The sequence below is a fragment of the Lontra canadensis genome, unplaced genomic scaffold (assembly GCF_010015895.1).
Source record: "Lontra canadensis isolate GAN:19392208 unplaced genomic scaffold, GSC_riverotter_1.0 scaffold50, whole genome shotgun sequence".
Lineage (NCBI taxonomy): Eukaryota > Metazoa > Chordata > Mammalia > Carnivora > Mustelidae > Lontra > Lontra canadensis.
Window position 1 is genome coordinate 5782807 of NW_022631044.1, and position 18783 is coordinate 5801589.

An 18783-nucleotide genomic window follows, 5' to 3' on the forward strand; every position below is an offset into this window, starting at 1 on the left:
CAGCTCACATTTCCTCTGAAAAATCTTGAATCTGGATTTCTATCTGATTTCTTGTGTTCCTCACTTGATTCACAAATCAGAGAAGACGAAGGAAGGTGTGATTGTCACCTCTGAATCCTCAACAGCTTCCCCTCTCAGAATTGCAGTCTGGTTTATCTATGACCATCTTAACATCAGCGCCCAGAACAGAAGAAGTGAGGTGCTCCTCCTTTGATCCATAGCCTTTGGAGCAGCCCAGTCACTGCTACCTCTTCAAAGCAGTGTGGCCTTTGGCACATTGATCAACCCTCCTTAGCCTCAGTCTCCTTGTGTACAAAATAAGGCTATGATTACCTCCTTCCTAGAGATGTTATGAGAGCTGAACTAAATGAGGCTATGAATTTAAAACACCCAATCAAAGAGCCCAAGAGATAGTAAGTAGATGCTCAATAAATAGTGGCTTATTTGGGGTCACTTTCAGACAAGCTTTCTTCCCACGACTTGCATTAGTGTAATGAACTTCTTAGTCCAAAAAGCAGGATTTCACACCTCATCAGTTTCAAAGCTGAATCGTTTGGGTGGATGACCTGTTGAAGGAGTCCTGCCTGGGTTCAGTAGCTTCTGCATTGTATCTCACATTCTTATAAACTGTCATGTGCTTGTTGTCTGGTTTAGGCCTGCCCTCGCTAAGTTTTTTGGGAATAGTTCTCCACCAGCCATATACCAACCTAATTATAATCTCTAGGTTTATGGTATCCTTAATTATATACAGGAGATCTTGGAAATTAAGGATTTATTCATTTACTTGTTTGGTGATCATGCATTGACCCTATTATTCTATATGAGGCTCTGGATTGAATGCCGGAATTGCCAAAATGAGACATTTGAGGACATTGCCAAATGTCCTCAAAAGCTTCTAGACTAGGGGCACCTGGGTGCCTCAGTTGGTTAAGTGTCTGCCTTCAGCTCAGGTCAGGATCCCAGGGTCCTGGGATTAAGTCCCACATCGGGCTTCTCCCTCTTCCTCTCCCTTTGCCTGCTGCTCTGCCTACATGTGAGTGCTCGCTCTCTCTCTCTGTCAAATAAATAAATAAAATATTTTTTTAAAAATGATTCCAGACTAGTGGGCAACACAAACACCAACAGACAGATACACCACAGCATGGCAAATGCTGCAATGGGAAGCAATGAGCAGATGGGCAGAGGAGAGGGCATTCGGTCCACCTTAGAGGTTCATGACAGGCTTCTTAGAGGACAAGATGCCTCCACTGAAGCAGAGAGAGCATAGAAGCATGTTAACTTCAGAGGAAATGGTCCATCCAAAGGCAAGGCATGGGGAAGAGAGAAGATGGCCAACAAGGGGAAGATTGAGCTTCTTAGGGCCAGAGGCCAGGGTACCCCTGGGGCCCACCATGGGTCATGGGTGCCATGTAAATACCGTTATACTACCCTGTACTAGAGGAAGAGCAGTTGAAAGATTTTATGCAGGGAAGTTAACATGATTCCGATGGTCTTTAGAAAGATATGGAGGGCCTTGGCCGCAGGAGAGAGATGTTCCTCTTTAAGAGACTTTCCAGTCCCACAGATGAAGGCAAATAATCCAGAAGAGAGTCCACGGTGGGAGATTTCTTTGCTGGAATGCTGGATGGTAAAGCTTTTGTGATTGGTAAGAGAGGTTACAATGTCCTCTCAGTAAAGTAAGTCAACTGACTCAAGCACTGAAGAAGAGGGAGGGACCTCACAATGCCGCCTGGGCCCCGTCCCTGCTTTGATGCAGGCACGGCGGTCCAGCTGGCACAATGCAGCCACAGCCACTGCATCTTGGGAACCGAAGCAGCTGGCCTGTGTGATATGGTCTGCAATGGCAGGTACAACACCAGGGCATCAGATCCTGCTAAGCCTGGGACTCTGCCCACTGCGTGCTATTGCTGTTGCCATGGAGGAGGTGGCAGGAGAAGAAGCACTGAGACAGACAACAGGTTTCTCATGTCAGATCGCCCAGGAAAGAAAAAATTATATTCAGTTTCTCTGTGCACAGACATGTCAACAATGGTCCTCACACAGAGCGTGTTTCTTGTAGTCTCTGTTTTGACATGATAACCGTATGAGGTACTCAATTCCTCCACTCTGAAGCAGACCAACACCATTTTGAAGAGCTTCATTTTAAGAAGACAAGCCGTTGAAGAGATGGCACATATTTTCTTAACAGATTTCTAAAAAGGGCTTCAGGTCTTCTCAAGTGCTACAACTAATTCTAGAATGTCGGGAAATGCAAAAACACCAGTTTCCAAAGGAATGATTCTGGAGCCATTTCTGGCGCTTGCCTACTGTAGCCTTCTACCTTATAAGTGGTTAAGTCCAAAGAGATCAGATTTGGCCAACAGGGGAGCGAGGGAAACATTCTTGGAAAGGAGGAACCAAAGATAAGAATGAGAGAAAGACTCAAGCTGGAGAGCTGGACCAAGGTGTTCTCTTGTCAAGTAAAAAGATGAGACCACACGTAACAAAAGGCAAGTGTTTTGTTTCACTGTCTAATAATAATTGCAGCTTGTATTTACACGCCACTTACCCCATGTGGGTCATCCTTCTCAGAACTGGACACACGTTAACTCGGGACAACAACACAGTGAGATGGATACTCTTATTGCCCCACATGATAGGTGAGAAACTGAGGCACAAGGAGATTGAGCAAGTCGTCTGTTGTCATACAACTAGACATTGAAACCAGGGAAGCTGGCTTTTAACCTGACAGTAACAAGAATTGGATTTGGCTGGATTTTGTTCTTGTCACTTACGAAGGGCCGACTCAAATAGGATCTTTAAAGTCATATGTTCTGAGTTGGAAACAAAGGCCTTGTCCTTAATCCACGCCTTTGGGAATTTTAATTTCTTGGGTGTACTTCCTTGTAGTCCATATTCCTTCCAAAAGTATAATTGTGAGATATAAAATAATTATGAATCCTGGCTTATAGATTAAACAGCTATTTAACGTGGGCACATGCAGATCAATTTAATGTCGATGGATCTTCCTTATGAAAATTCTACTTATTTTACATGGAAGAATTTGTTTTTATTCTTGCTGAACTCCAGGACGTAGAAAGAGACATATTTATTTACTCTGGCCTTATCTAGTATGTGCTGCTTGGTCTATTCTTCTGAGTTTATTGTATCTCTTAATCTTCTACACATGCAACCAAGGACCTCAGTGATGAGGGCATTGGAAAAATCTAAACAAACAATAAATTCTGGCTACGAGATTCCCTATAAATGGAGCGCTTAATAAAATAATGCTTGGAAACGTGATGTGGGATTGATTAGATCTTTATGAAGTCACCAAATTATAAATTTCCAGTGCTTGCCATAACTGGTAATATTTTTTTCTTACTGCCTGAAATATTTGTCATTAGTATTTTGTACACGATAAAATAAAATAATTCCTTCTTTTGGGAAGCAAATGTGATTTCAGTACTATGGTTCAGATAAACCTAGAAGCCATGATATTTTCCTCCTAAATCTGAAGCTTCCTTTACTGCTCATGGCTCTTCTTTTTTCCTAGTATCGTCCAAACAATTTAGTCATTCAACGTTTGTTAAGTACCTACCATGCTCTAAGCACTGAGAAAAGGATAGTTAGACAGAAAGACAGAGCTACTGTCATCATGGGAAGAAGCAGTCACAAGAAAGCATAAAGTCTAGGAGCCCAGGATGCAATGGAAATGCATAGAAAGAATATAAATACGAGAAGAAACATGCCAAAATGTTGGAGCAGTTCTTCCTAAGTGATGGGAGTTTGGTGAATTCTTTCAAATTAAATCCTGTATCTCAAGGTCTTTTCCAAGTTTTATTTAATTGGCAGAAATTTTTTTAAAAAAGAAAATATATTTTTAGTCTATTCAAAGACTGTTTTAAGATTTTTTTAATTTGGGGTGCCTGGGTGGCTCAGTGGGTTAAGGTCTCTGCCTTCGGCTCGGGTCATGGTTTATCAAAATACTTTTTAATATCAAAATAAATTTTCAGATTTTTTTCTGTCACAAGGCATCATTTTTTAGGCTATGACCATAGATCCCATGACCTAATGAAGTCACCACTGGATAAACACCCTTCTGAATTTAAAAAGGTCTCAGGGAGCCCTCACCTCCATGTTGCCCTTCCATGAGATTTCATCTACCTCCTTCTTCCTCCTCTCAATTTCATGAACAAAAACTGAAGAATATGAATTATAGTCACATGAAATTTTAGAGATTCCATAAATGCAACCTCTGATTCCTTCTCCAGAACCTCTGATGTCAACAAAACAGATAGATTACCAACCAAAATCTTTGCAGATGCTCCGTTGCTGGTATCTATCTGATAATTTTTTTTTTCCCAATTTGAAAGTAGAAATTATAGTCTTTGTTTCTTTATGCTGCTGAAAGTTAATCAAGAATAATTTTTTCCAGGACACCTGGGTGACTCAGTCGGTTGGGAGTCTGCTTTCAGCTCAAGTCATGATCCCAGGGTCTTAGGATGGAGTCCTGCATCAGGCTTCTTGCTCAATGGGAAGCCTGCTTTTCACTCTGTCTGCCACTCCCCCTGCTTGTGCTCTCTTTCTGACAAATAAATAAATAAAACCTTAAAAAAAGTAGAAGGATTTTCCAGGTGTTAAATATATTTCCTAATAATAAAATAATAACACATGCTTGTTAGAGAGAACTTACAAAGTCCAGAACAAGTTTAGAGCAGGAAACAGAATCCCACATAATCCAGCTGAGAAATGCCCACTTTTATTGTTTAAGTCTCTATATAATTGGTTTTATCCTGGTTGTACAGTGTATCCTTCTCTCCATTTAACATATGTTGGGAACAGGTCATTCCTTTTTTTAACAAAGTTTTTCATTTTTTCATAATACTCTATTGAGTGGATATATATGTTTCTTATTTTCATATATTTAGATGCCTTCTGTTATTTTAGTATTGTGTTATAATGAATGTTTTGCATTAAGAATAACTTATACAAACATCTAAAGGACTCAATAATTATAAATCAAAATAAAAAAATAGTTTGAAGACACTTGATCCGTGTTTTTACGGGTTACAAGTGATAAATTAGCCTTGGTTTCCCACCTTTTTGGTGTTTTTTACATGACTAACTAATTTAATAACACCTAGATCTGTAAGCACTTCAACCTGTTTTAATATCCTGCTTTATTTCACAAACTCTTTAAGGGGACTTAAAGTTTTGCCTCTTTAATAGAATATGTATTAGTTATGTTTGCTGCATAACAATTCACTCCCAAACTTAGCTTAGACAGACATTTATAGTCTCACACAGTTTGTGTGTGTCAAGTGCAGCGTCGCTGGGCACTTCTGGTCAAGGTGTCTCATGAAGTTCTCGCCAGACTATCAACCAGCAGCCATCTCAGATTCACTTCTAAGCCTACCAACATGGCGGTCAGTAGGCCACAGTTCCTTACTGGCTGTTGGGTGGAGGTCTCTCTTTCTTACTTCATGGGCCTCTCCACAGTGGTACTCAAACATGACAGCTCCTTTCCCCAAAGGGAGAGACCCAAAAGCAACAGAAAAATAGAGGATACCCCCAAACAGAGCTACAGTCTCGTGTAACTTAATCATACCATCACTCTTACTCAATTCTCTTGGTCACATAGACTAAGGTCAGTGCAGTGTGGGAGAGGACCACACAAAAGTGTGAATACTAAGAGAAAAGGGTTCATTTGGTTTTTAGGTTGAAACCAGAGAAATCTGAGAGACTGACTATGACATAGAGTGATTTTTGTGAGGACCCAAAATGTGTATGTAATAATCTTCTGTCAAAAATTTCTTTCATGAGCCTCTACATAGAAAAGAGTGTACCATTACCTGGTAAATTTGAATATTCACATATCCTACTACTGAGCAACTCCACTCTTGGATTTAACCTTCTAGAAATTTTCAGTCTTAAGTGTGTGTACCAGGGCTCATGGATAAGAATGCTCTGGGCAGCAGTGTTTGTAATAGCAATCAATCAATAACAGCCCACATGCCCATAATATAAAAAAATAAAATAAAATAAATTGTGGGGTATTGGTATAATAAAATGCTATGCAGCAGTGAAACTGAATGAACTAGAGTTGTCCACATCAATCTAGTCGCATCTGTTGCAAGCAAAAGGCAAGACAAGGGATAGATTATACTACAATCCATTAATATAAAGTTCCTGAAAGATAAAAACAAGGAACATATTGTTAACAGGTACATTTATACAAACTGAAAGGATGAAATAAGCAAGTATATGAAGAGCCAAAATTCAGGAAAGCAGTAACCTCCTGAGATGAAGGAGAATATAGGTGTTCACCCAATTTTTTTTTTCATCTATGGAAATGTTTTTACACTCTTGCATAGGCATGGTATATTTCACCATGAAGTAAATATTTAAACCACACCGTACATACCTTCAACAAGGAAGTAGTGGTTAGCACATACTAAGCACTTCCCATATGCCAGGCACCGTGATAAGCATGTCCAGTGATTTCGTTTTCATTTAATGCTCACACCAGATGGAAGGTGAACTTTCCCCCCACCTTCATTTGCCAAAGTAGAAAAACTTACAGAAGTGAAAACATTTGCCCAAGCTTACACAACCAGCGTACCATGGAGCTGGGTTCAAACCCAGGCAGGACAATTCTGGAACCAACAGCCCTAATTGCGAAATTAAAACTAGGCTTTGATCCTAGATCTAGCTTCTTATGTAAAATGTTGAAATTCACTGTCAACTTGGCTTAAGTGTTGGAAAAACATCTGTATGGATAACTCGTCCTTGCACAGGTGAATGGGCCAGCTCTCACAACCTCTCAAGGCTCTCCCATCTCTCTCCACTATTCCCCAATGATGAAATACCCCTCACCTTCCTAAAAGGATTCCAGGTGCCTCTCTTGTAAACACCAACCAGATAACAGAGCACATTTATTGAGTATCTACTAGAAGTCCCCTGCTAGATACCCATCCAAGTTCATGGATACATTAAGTCATTGGACCCTCACAACCACTTTCTACAGTAAATGTTACTATGATACCCATTTTACAGATTACAAAACAGGCCCCGAGAAAATAAGAAAATCGTTTCCAACAGTTACAGAGCTTACAAGCAGCAGTACCAGGATTTAAAACCAGGCATTCTGGCTCCAGAGCCTATGATCATGATCACTAATACATTGCCCCCCAAGAAATGCTATGCTTAGAGTAAGGGAAGAATCTGGCTCCTTTTCTAATGAAACACTGTATCAAGTAGAGAGACCTCAATGATGTCTTAAAGAATTTTCATTATCAGATTTCCTTAAGGTGTCAGAAAATCGTAACATGTAATAGTATATTAGGAGGGGAAAAACACGACGGTTTTATCTCAGAGACGGTAAGAACAATATACTTGCCCTTGAGTTTTTAATTTAATTTTGTTATGAGTTCACTGACTTTATCATCTTAAGCTCACAAGAGTTAATTCAACTAGTTAGCATTACAGGCATTTCATTCTCATTTACTTTAAGTCATTTTTTAGGAGTGAAGAATGGTATTTCATATATTAATCTAAATATAGTCTCTATGCAAAGCTCCAGAACAAAAAGTATCAGGTTGAAAAAGACGTTGTCTCTGCCCACAGAGGTCCACGACCTAGTGGAAGACAAGTAATTACAGTGCATATAATCACCAGTCAACGTATTAGGTTCTCCAACAGGGGAATGTACTCTAGAGGTGAAACAGATCCACTTATGCTGCCCTAAAAATAGTGACTTTCGAACGGAGCCATGGAAGATGAATACATGTCCCTAGATGCAAGAGGAGAGGAAGGGCACGCCTGGTAGAGCACGCAGCACGGCCAAAAGTCTGGAGGCATAGAAGCATATCACATGTGTGATTTTTTGCTACCAGAGTGCAAATTGCTTAGGGGGACATGGTGGAAAACGACCCTGGAAAGGCCAAGTGTCAGGAGACCCTGGAAAGGCCAATTGGGCAGGCCAATTTGCCTGACTCAGTGATTAGACTTGAGGGAAACAGGAGGTCTTATTAAAGATTTTTAAGCAGGGGTGCCTGGGTGGCTCAATGGGTTAAAGCCTCTGCCTTCAGCTCAGGTCATGATCCCAGCTGATCCTGGGATCAAGCCTCCACATCGTATCATGCTCTCTGCTCAGCGGGGAGCCTGCTTCCCTTCCTCTCTCTCTGCCTGCCTCTCTGCCTACTTGTGATGTCTGTCTGTCAAATAAATAAATAAAATCTTTAAAAAAAAAAAAGATTTTTAAGCAGAAGAGTATCATGCTTATTATTTGACAATGATACCTCTGGTGAAGCAAGGAGGCCAGATTACAGAAGGTAGAGGCTGGCTACAGAGAAAACAGCCTGAAGACTATTTTAACAGTTTAGTCAAGCAAAACAAAGAGTCTCACTTATAAAATAAGTGGTATTTCTGGACCCATTTTATAGATGAGACCATCAAGGCACAGAGGAAGAAAGTAACTTACCCAGTGCTGCACAGCTGGCAAGCAGGAGCCAGGGTTCACACCCAGAGAGGGACAGTAATGGCCGTCCACTTGCCTCTGCTCTGCCAGGCTGGGTGGCCATTGAGGTTAGGTGAAGCAGGAGGGAGTGGGGACAGGCAGAAAGCCCTCAGCTTGGACAGCTGAATGGGGCGGAGGGGGCTCCCAGGAAACCATGGATGGATCTTGGAGAGGAAGCAGATCAGGTGAGGGATTACCAAGTCTAGTCTCAGTCATGTGGCCCAGAAGGACCGTGAAAGTGAGGCCAAGGCGCCAGGACCGTCGAAAATACCAAGACCGGGAGTCAGGACACGGAATGTTGCTGCTAAAAAGACACCGTTCCACCTGAAACCTTCACCCTAAAGACGCAGAACAGGAGGCCCTGAGAAGTGGCTCAGAAGAAATAGCTCCGGGGCCAGCCTCACGTTCAGATCCTGGGCTTGATGTGTGTTCCGGATGTTTCTTCACTTTTCAAACCAGAGTTCTTCATTTATAAATGGAGACTGCCAATACTCCATTTGCCACATTGTCATAGGACGAAAATTAATATATATGTAAAGCACCTAGCACGTTGCTTTCCAAAAGGAAGTGCTCCATAAATGGTGATATTATGGTTGTCATCATTATTATTTCAAGGATTTGTTGAAGATGAGTCCGAAAACACTCTGGGCTACCAGCCCAATCACTCTCTTGACAATTTTTCCCACAAAATTCTCTTACCTACATGGAATTTTTGCCACTCAAGAAAAGAGGCTCTTTGGAGGAACATGAATTAACCTTTTTTTTTTTTTAATTGGTTCTCTATGAGCCAAAAGAAAAACCTGGAGAAATCAGATAAAAAGAACATGTATGTATATGTGATAAAATACAAAATAGTGATGAAAACACATTCAGTGCCACCTTTTCCCAGTCTCAAGTGACAAAGGCAGATCGGTGGCGTGGCTCCTTGCGCATAAAAGAGAACAGGGGCAGAAGAACGATAGAAAGTCAGGGTCCCCTTGCTCGGGATTTTCTATTGTGATGGTGTCCGTGTTCACAAGGGCCACATCTCCCATGGAGGATGATGGTCTTGCAGGGGTCACAGACAAGTCCTGAGGTCTAAAATCCAACAGAAAAGACTTGGGCTTGGGAATACAGTCAAAGCGTTGAAGACTGAAGGATACGCAGCCATTTATTTATCACTTTGTCATTTCCGACTTCTTCAGACATGTTTTTCTTTGGGATTCAATGTGGTGACTAACAACGTGGTTATTTAAGTGAAAGACCTTGGGTTTGAAAAATTACAGCAGAGAACAGTTTCTGGGAAAGTGACTCCAGTTCACACACACACGGCGCTAAGTTCAAAACACAAACCAATACACTTAAGAGGAAAAAAAGACATTGGAAATAAGTGGAATATACTGTTTAATGTGAGTGCCTCTAAGATAATATGTTGGTAAGGATATGGAAATAAGCAATGTGGACAATGATAAAAAATAAAAAAGAAGAAGAAGAAGAAGAAGGGAGAGAGGAGGAGAAGAAACAGGGCCAACCTCATCCATTAGAAATAAGGAGATATGTTTTGAGACAAAAATCCTTTTTGCTTCGCCACTAAAGATTCTCGACCCTTTTAGTTCTCTTCTCTGAACATGGCTGTGAAGCATCAGATTCTCCTGGATCCCGCTCCTTCCAGGCCCCCACCCTCACTCACGCTTATCTGAATATATAAGCCTGCCCTTTGCTCAGATTTATGGGTCGGGCCAGAGCCATGTGTATTTACAGTGTTCTGACCTGAGGACCCCAGGCTGAAGGAGAAGAGGAGGAAACTGGGCTCATTCCATAAACAGAGACAGATAGGAGGGGGAGGTAAAAGGCTTTGCTAGCACTTAACATTTTTAACTATTTGGCCAAGCTTAAGAATTAGCGATTAGATTAGAGTAAAAGAAAAACGAGAGATACGGGTGCAGACGTGGGGCGGGGAGTCAACTGTGTGTTTTTGCTTTGGTCCAGTTACTTGGAGGTTCTAGGTTGGGGGGAGGGTAGGAGTGGGGTAGGATTTAATGTGGAAGGTCTGAAGGAAAATGAGTACGTCAGATACAGAGGGAGCTATAAAATGCTTTGGGAAGGCAGAGAGTCTACAAAGATGAGGATATAAACAACATTTAATAAGTTGGAAATTTTCTCCGACCACGAGTTGCACTTCTTGTGTGAAGCAAGACTACTTGCATTTTTTAAACTGTAATTGGTTATAGAAGAAAAATCTCCCGCTCCATGCTTAAATGAGAACACATTGACAGAGATTACCAAGCCCCAATCAACTCTGAGCTGAAATATTTTTCTCAGGGCCTGTTGGCCACTTGAAAGCAGTTCCATGCTCCAACAGGGCTGGTAAATGGGCCGTCCCTATGCAAAGCCGCTGGCACACGCACCAGGTCCAGTGGGAGGTTCAGAGCCGCTGAATCTCAAGCCGTGCTTGGCACCCAAGAACTGAACCCTCCTTCCCCAGGAGGGTCCTGTGTGCACAGGCAAAATGTGAAAGCACAGCTTCCGTTTGAGCTATTCTCAAAGAAATTATTTGCTGGAGAAACCGGAGTCTGGGGGGAAAAACTGATGTACCAGCCAACTCAAGGAGAAATAATGTGGCATCATAAGTACCATATTCACGGGAGGCCCCAGAAGCAAAGTGGCTGAGGCAGCATCATAAGGGGTTCATCGCAAATCCATTTACATGCAATAGAGCAAAAGACTGTCCCATACACGGGTTAAGCTGTGATTGGAGAATTTGTGAAACACCATCAAATTTTGTCTTTTCTGCTCCTTTTCATGTAGAGCAATCATATTCCCGTGATGTTACCTGTGAAAGCATCTGCAGGAGTGATGAGATGGTTTGATCGGAATTTTGTGTTCTAGCTAAGATGTGTTCTGAGTAAGAAAGAGGGTTATTATCATAGCCCATTCTGCTTGGGTTTCTGTGAGTTGGATTGAATTATCACTAATAACTGCATGAGAAAATGGGTGTGTGCTTAACACTGTGTGTGGCATTTCATAAATGTTAACGTGTTTGTTAACGTGTGTGATACTAATGTATATGATTATTCAACTCATGAGTCTGGTATCAAAAGTAAATTCTACAACTGAACTTTGAAAAAACTTAAAATACAAAATGCACTTGCATGCATTTTCCTTTCCATTTAGGTTTGGAATTTTACGTTGAAAATTACACATAAAAATCAAAGCTTTGGAGCTAAAGAAGGCATTGGATTATTACTTGGGTACAAGCTGACTATGTAACAGTGAAAACTGGGGTAGGGGGCGGTGAATGGGAAGAGCTACCCTTCCAAGGTCGCATTTCTGCAGTAAAATGAAATCTGTACTAGCCTGGGAAACTAATTTTTTTATTGCTCTCATGTTTGAACTTTCCTCTCCTCTAAAATAATGAAACTTCTGCTTTGTAAATAACGCACGCTCAAAGCGGATGCAAGCGCACGAGGAGTATTTAGGAGAACTTGGAGACAATTGCATCACAACCAAAATGCTTTCCTTGTCATTTCTGTTGAGGTCCACTTGCCGGTGAAATCATTTTCTTCCTCCAGTATGGTGTGGATCCCAGCAACAGTGGGTTCAGATGTAATCATTTAGGAGCAGAGACCTAGCTCAGTATGCCAGGAAAAAAAAAAAAAAAAAAAAAAACACGCACCACAAAGAACATTGAGATGAATGGCTCTATTTTATGAGCCATAAAAGTTTTATTCATCTTGACACTGAAACAGGTTTAGGCAGTGAGTTGACACGCCTTAAATAAATAAGTGGAATTAATTCCCCAGCCCTTGAAACAATAGCAGCATGCATGTCATTCGGAGAAATGCCCCATTGTTTCCTGTGGCTGCCTGATATTGATATTATTTGTGTTTTTCTGTGCCGCTGCCTCAGGGGCCTGGTTGATCCACTTCAGATTCATCCCCTGTTTTATTAGAGGTTGAAAAAGGTTCAAGACCTGTTTGTACCACAGCTCCCACCGACAGCTAAGGAACCAGTTTGGCGTCTGGTTTGTCTGTTGTTTTACTGCTGACCTTCAAATCAACTTTAACCCCTGACCTCGGGAGGCATCTATCATGACAAGAGGCTGTTTAACACAAATGGTGCCCATTTATAGGGGAAGAGACTCAGAAGATTTCCTTTTTATGAAGAATTGAGTTTTGCACCCCTCTTTTCTCAGTCACCACAGGTGAAATCCCTCTTAGCAGCTGGCTTATGAAATAATGGGAAGGGAGGCCTTAATGAGCAGAAAGCACCCTCAGCTGGAGATAAATATATGCAAATGAGATGCACAAACAAAGGAGCCTGGACAGAGAAATATCTGCAATTCCAGCAAAATGCTGCCGCAGCTCGAAGATGAACAGCTTTGATAAAATGGTAACAAAAAGCACCTTTTTATCCTCCAGCGTGTTTTACATTGCAATAGACCATTGTCATTGCAAGCCAGTGGAGCATGCAGAGGTTTTCTGCGCTGTTTCAGAAAACTGTTTAAACATTTGTTTTAAGGCATTCATGAAATATAATCAATGGACTGCTTCTGTGTTGTTGTTGTGATTTTTTTTTTCCCCGAGTGTGTTTTAAGATGTTGTTGTAGTTATTTTACCTGTTGGTCTTTTCGGGGTTTAATGTTGCCGTCTCGCTGTGCCATTTCACTTTCTGGGGACTTGTTTCTTCCACTGGCTGGAATGATTTTTTTTTTTTTTTTCATTTCAATGGAAAGAGATTTCAAGTTAATAACTGGTAAGACTCGGCTTTGAGGAAGGGTTTGAACCATCACAGAGCAGCACCCAAACAACTAGTTTTAATGATGGCAATCAAGTGTGTAGAGCTAATTCAGAGACAGGCATGTAACATGCTGATTTTAATAAGCTTTAAAAAAGCAATCGCTAACTTTTAAAAGTCTCTTTTTAATTTAATCGCCCTTGGTTCATATGATGCCAAAACAAACAAAACCATTAAAATATGTTTTCAATATGTATCTGCGGTGTTATTTGATAGCGTTTTAAATTAGCATTGTGTTGGTAAAATATTGATTTGATGAGCTTTCAAAAAATGGAACAGCTAAAATCATCAACCTATTTAGGGCAAAAAGGAACATCTTTTTTTCTAGAAAGGAATTAGGCACCCCAGCCCCAAGATCTTGCCAGAGACAGCCTGGACCCAGGACACGGAAACTGCCGCATTTGGACATACGTCTGATGTTTAGGTTAATAATCAAAGCACTCGAGGTAAGAGAAGAAACACTATACACGTCCCACGTGTCAAAATACTATTGCTCTCGAAGCTCCGCAAGATTTGGTTCTTTCATTTATAATACAATCCTAGCATTCTGCAGCAGAGACGTACGATGATCTTTACATCGCCTTTGCCTAAATTATTTCATCTTGCTGGCTTGCACTGGAGTGGAGACATTTCTTCTGAGTACTGTGTAGCTTTCACATTTTATGTGCATTTCATCAGGCAAATGTCAAATTTGCTAATAACAAGAAAATCTCCTCATTTTTAATCATGCCACTCCTGTTGCACGAGGCTGGGGGTTGGAGAAGGGGGTGGAGGAGGGAACATAAACGCATGGAGCATTCTGGCCAGAGAGAAGAAGGAGAAAATGCCTGTTTGGGTTTTAAAATGACACATGCTCGGTTATCTCCACGTCTGAGTCAGTGCATCATTAAATTCAGGATTTCAGGAGTTAATAGAAACTTGGTTATATTAGGGATGCTTTTTCAAGCCCAGGTTTGAAGCAGCATAATTATGTTCCACTGCTGTTGTTTGGAAAGGGCGAACAGCATCTTAGGCACAGAACAATGAAATTACAGCTGAGATTTAGGTTAGCAAAAGCCGTCTTCTCCAGGCTTTTATGATTCATTATTTCCCATTAAATACAGTATTAGAAGTGTACACTAGATAGCTCATGGTTGCTGCTCTCGGAGCACATTATCTATATTACACAGGTCTGGGGAGCAGAATTAGAAAACTTTGGGGGAATGAGCAATATGTGTTTGCTGATAGAAGTACCATATGGCTCATCTTCTTCAATTGCTTTCATTGCGACTCTGATGCTGGAGAAATTAAAGTTTTATTTGATGTGGCACAGCTTAATGAACTGTCTTCTGTTAGGAAAATTGAATATGTTTCCTGTTATTTGAGCACAGAGCCTCCATGGTTTGGCTGATGAGGGATGCATTATGTATTGTTTATTTAGCATTTTGAAAACAAAAGCAAGATATTGAAGGTAAAATTGATTACTGCTGGATTGCATTATATAATCAAGTTTCCTCCTTTTAAATTTCCCTTTACAATCCTTTGTAAGGTTTTAATATGAGCTCATTCCATGTTTTCGTTTCTCAAAAAATAACACAGAGTTTGGTTTTTATCGAGATACCTTTATTTGTAAACAAGCCATAGGAAACTCTGAACTTAGTATCGTTATATCTGTGAAGTTCGAGGAAGCATGTTTGGGAATAATGAACATAATTCGGTTTGTGTGAATCGAACTGCAAAACTTCCAGTTTGCCCCCAGTCGGTTTAGAGAATCCAACATATGCTAGTTGAGAGAGGGATGTCACCTTCTTTTGTTTGAAATAGACCACTTCAGAACCTTCTGGGGAAGGGCCATAAGAAAAGGAAGAGTTTTTGGATATTTGGAAATACAAATCTCAAAATATCAAATTTAAGATTTTTGAGTTAGTTGTCGGTAAATGAAAAAGCGAGATTCAACCTGTGAATTTAAAAAAAAATGAAGCGTATACTCCATGAATTTAGATTTTTTTAACTAAATCAATATGATTAAAGAAATAGATAATCAAAAATATACTGACAGGATGAGAAAATTAGGATGTCAGTCCACATGAATGTTCTCTACTCCCTGAGGAATCTGCAAAGAGATCCGTTCAGCATTTTATATAATCCCCCCCCCTTTTTTTTTTGGATCCCATCATGTCTTCAAAATATAAAATCAGAATAAACTCTAAAAAGACTGAATGTAAAATCATCTCATCACTGTGTTTTTCTCTCATTTATTTTCAGTGGGAAATAATCCTCCCATGGCTGATGACTCAGGCACATGAATCTGCAACAAGCAAGTGGGATAAAAAACAGTTAAAATGAATCAACATTTATCTGGAAGATACAGTCCTGACCTTAAAAAAAAAAAAAAAGTCATTTATCTTCTGTGTCCTGTGATGTTTTGAGGATTCTGGCAAATATGGCAGTTAAACAAACTTCTCTCACAATCTAAATACTGTCTGTTCAAGAGAGGCTTCCAATGTTTATAGCTCACAAGTAAAGAAAAAAAAAAAAAAAGGAAAGAAAGAAAGAAAGAAGCCCTGGTATTTTACCAAGACTAGTGCTCTTGAAAATGTCTCCAAACGAAGTGTTTAAGCAAAACTTTGGCCACGATATTCTCAATTCCTCATCCTTCCTCTGATTTTTTTTTTAATGAGATATTTTCATCTTGTATCATTGCATTCCTTCTCTTGCAATTAACAAATTAATCTCAAAAACGTAATGCCTCACTAGTGACCTGGTCATACAAACTTCCTTTAGAAACAGTTGAGAAGAAAACATCACATTTCTATGAACCCCGTCTCCTGCCAGGGGCCTGGGAGGAGGAACACCATTATGCATTGTTATCAGCGTGGTGTAATTTGACTGTTGACAAAGTATCCGTGGCAGTGAGAATGAGCGCAGTTACAAGTGTGGCGGGTTGTAATCAAGAAGATGCTTAGCTGTGCAACACTGCATCTTGAGCAGATTTGAATCAACATTGCCTTAAGGGGACACACACACATACCGAAAGAAAAAAAAATCCATTAATTTTTAGAGGAAAATTAGAGTGGCACTCGATGAAGTAAAATTTGACATGCGTTAATTGCTCTGCAGCTCTCCTAATTAGAGATTTTCAAATTCTTTTACTGCCGTCACCATGATGGCACATTGTCTTGCCGGACAAATACTGAAATTGCAAATTCGTTTGATCAGGAAGTTTTATGGAGGGAGATTGGACTGTGTCCTCTTGTCAGTCCTCTCCCAAAAGGTGGACAGCTGGAGAGCAAGAGGGATTTCCAGCATTACCTTCGCCACAGATGAGAATAGGCTCACTAAAATAGTTTCATTACAAGACTTAATGCAAAGGAAGCAGGTGCTGATGTGATTTTCTTCAACAGACGGAAATGTTCCTTTGATACTCATGCCTCTGTTTCATGTGAAATATTTCAGGTGGGGAAGAAAAAAAAGCCAGTGAAATGCTACATTATACACACATTCTCATATTTCTACTTATATTCTTCGGAAATTGGAGAGAGGGGATTCTGAAAGGCCCTGTCACATTTTTCCCAGGTCTTAGGCAACAGCTTTCCTGGTTCCCCTTCTTATCTTAAAGTAATTGTGCTGCTCTTTGGCCCTTAGGATGGCACCAAATATGACGCCATAATAATTTTGGTTTCCCTTTTTCAACCCCTCTGTCTAGCCCCTGAACCTCTCTTAATTCATTAACATATTGAATTTTTTCAATTTTCCATTTTCTTGCAATAACAATATTAATGCCGGGGTGAAAGCTTGATTGGAGCTAAATTACTTGTTACCTGCTGGCATTTATTTATATGGCATTGAATTATAAAGCTTTGCTATTGTCATGCCTTGGGCGAATTGTTTATGACACCAGTAATAGGAGTAATTGTTATTGTTGAAATTACCTGTCAGCTACCCATAGCAGTGGCCCTTGTCCCACTGACAAATAGTGACAAGGGAGAGGGATCCTCCATGCGTCCCCCTGATGGCTTCTCCTCTGATAATAAGAAGTGCAGGGCCTCTGATAATTTGCCTGTCACTGCTGAGTGCAGCTCAGAGAGAGTTAGCCAAATTGTTGTCATTCACTTTGACAAAGACAGCAAGATGGTCTGGTGCAAGAGGAGGATTATCAAAATAAATGAAACCGCTTACACCCCCTTTGTTTGTTTGGCTCGAGAATCGCCTGGCTTTGTAGGAGGTTGTGAAATCAGGGTCCAGTTCCGGGAGTACCTCTTGTTCATTCTAAGATGAGGATCCCAGGGAAGGAAAGGCACTTGAGAAGACTCGCTATTTTGCAATTTGCCTTAGCTGTTTAAGGATGATTTTCGGGTAAAAAGTCGAGAAGACTGTAACGAGAAGTCTGAACGTGTGGTTGAATGCAGTCGTTTAAAGCACATGTAAAATTCACACCTTTTCTCTCCTGCCTTCCTTTTATCCCCCCCCCTTTTTTTTTGGATCCATGCAGGCATTCAAATTCAGTAAATGTTCAAAAATGCACAAATTTCCCAGTTGCGACCAAGTTTTCTTTAAAATCAGAAATCTGCATCTTTGACTCTTAAAGTCTTTCAAGATCATACAGTTAAATTTGGGATTATTATTTCAAATGGCTGTTTCCTTTCCATAAATTATCTCTTATTTATGTAATATCTTCATGTGTAAAGAGATAAATGAAACGTAGTTCCAGGTATGAAGCATCAATTATCACAGGCTAACAGAGGAAGCAAAATGACTCTGTTATTGCCAGAGATCCAGTATAAATATTTGCATTTTAAAACCCCTTGGTTGCAGCCTGTGAACCTGTCATGGACAGAGAAGGGGATGGGGGGGGAGTGTCTGGGACTGTCCACTCTGAAAGAAAACGACTTTAAAGTCATCAAACCTTTGCTCTTATAAAAACCAAAATCATTCTCACCATTCCACAAAAGGCATCATTGCACGCTAGGAAAATTCTTATTTTTAAGGGGCCTGTGAGATTATTCCTCATAGATCTTCTTGACAAATACTTGCCATTATAAGACATGGAAAAGAAAAGCAAAGAAATAACTAGGATAAATGTAAAATATTGGCTCCTTATAGTATAGTAATCATCTGTTTATTGGTCTCTCTACCAGACAAGTAATGACCAAGCCCAGCGTTAAGTGCCAGCAACATCGCCTTGGGCCCTTCCCTCCTAACACTGGCCATCATCTGATTAGAGGACCTCAAAGAAGTCACTATTGCATATTTTCTGGGTCTTAACGGCACAGGTTGGCTGGCAGGAAAACTACCTAGGAGGGTTGATAAAGCAGCAGTGAGACATAATTTTATTTACTTCACTTACACCTTGCTCTCTGAAAAAGTCTCTGAGTATCTCAGACGCTGGTGGCTACAGAAGAAACCTAAAATTGGTTCAAATAGGAATTGTGGGAGAGGTGGGGGAGTGGGGGAGGCAGCGGGGTGTGTGTGTGGGGGGTGAGACAGCAAAAGTAAAATTATCTCTCCCTTAAACGTCCCATGAGCTG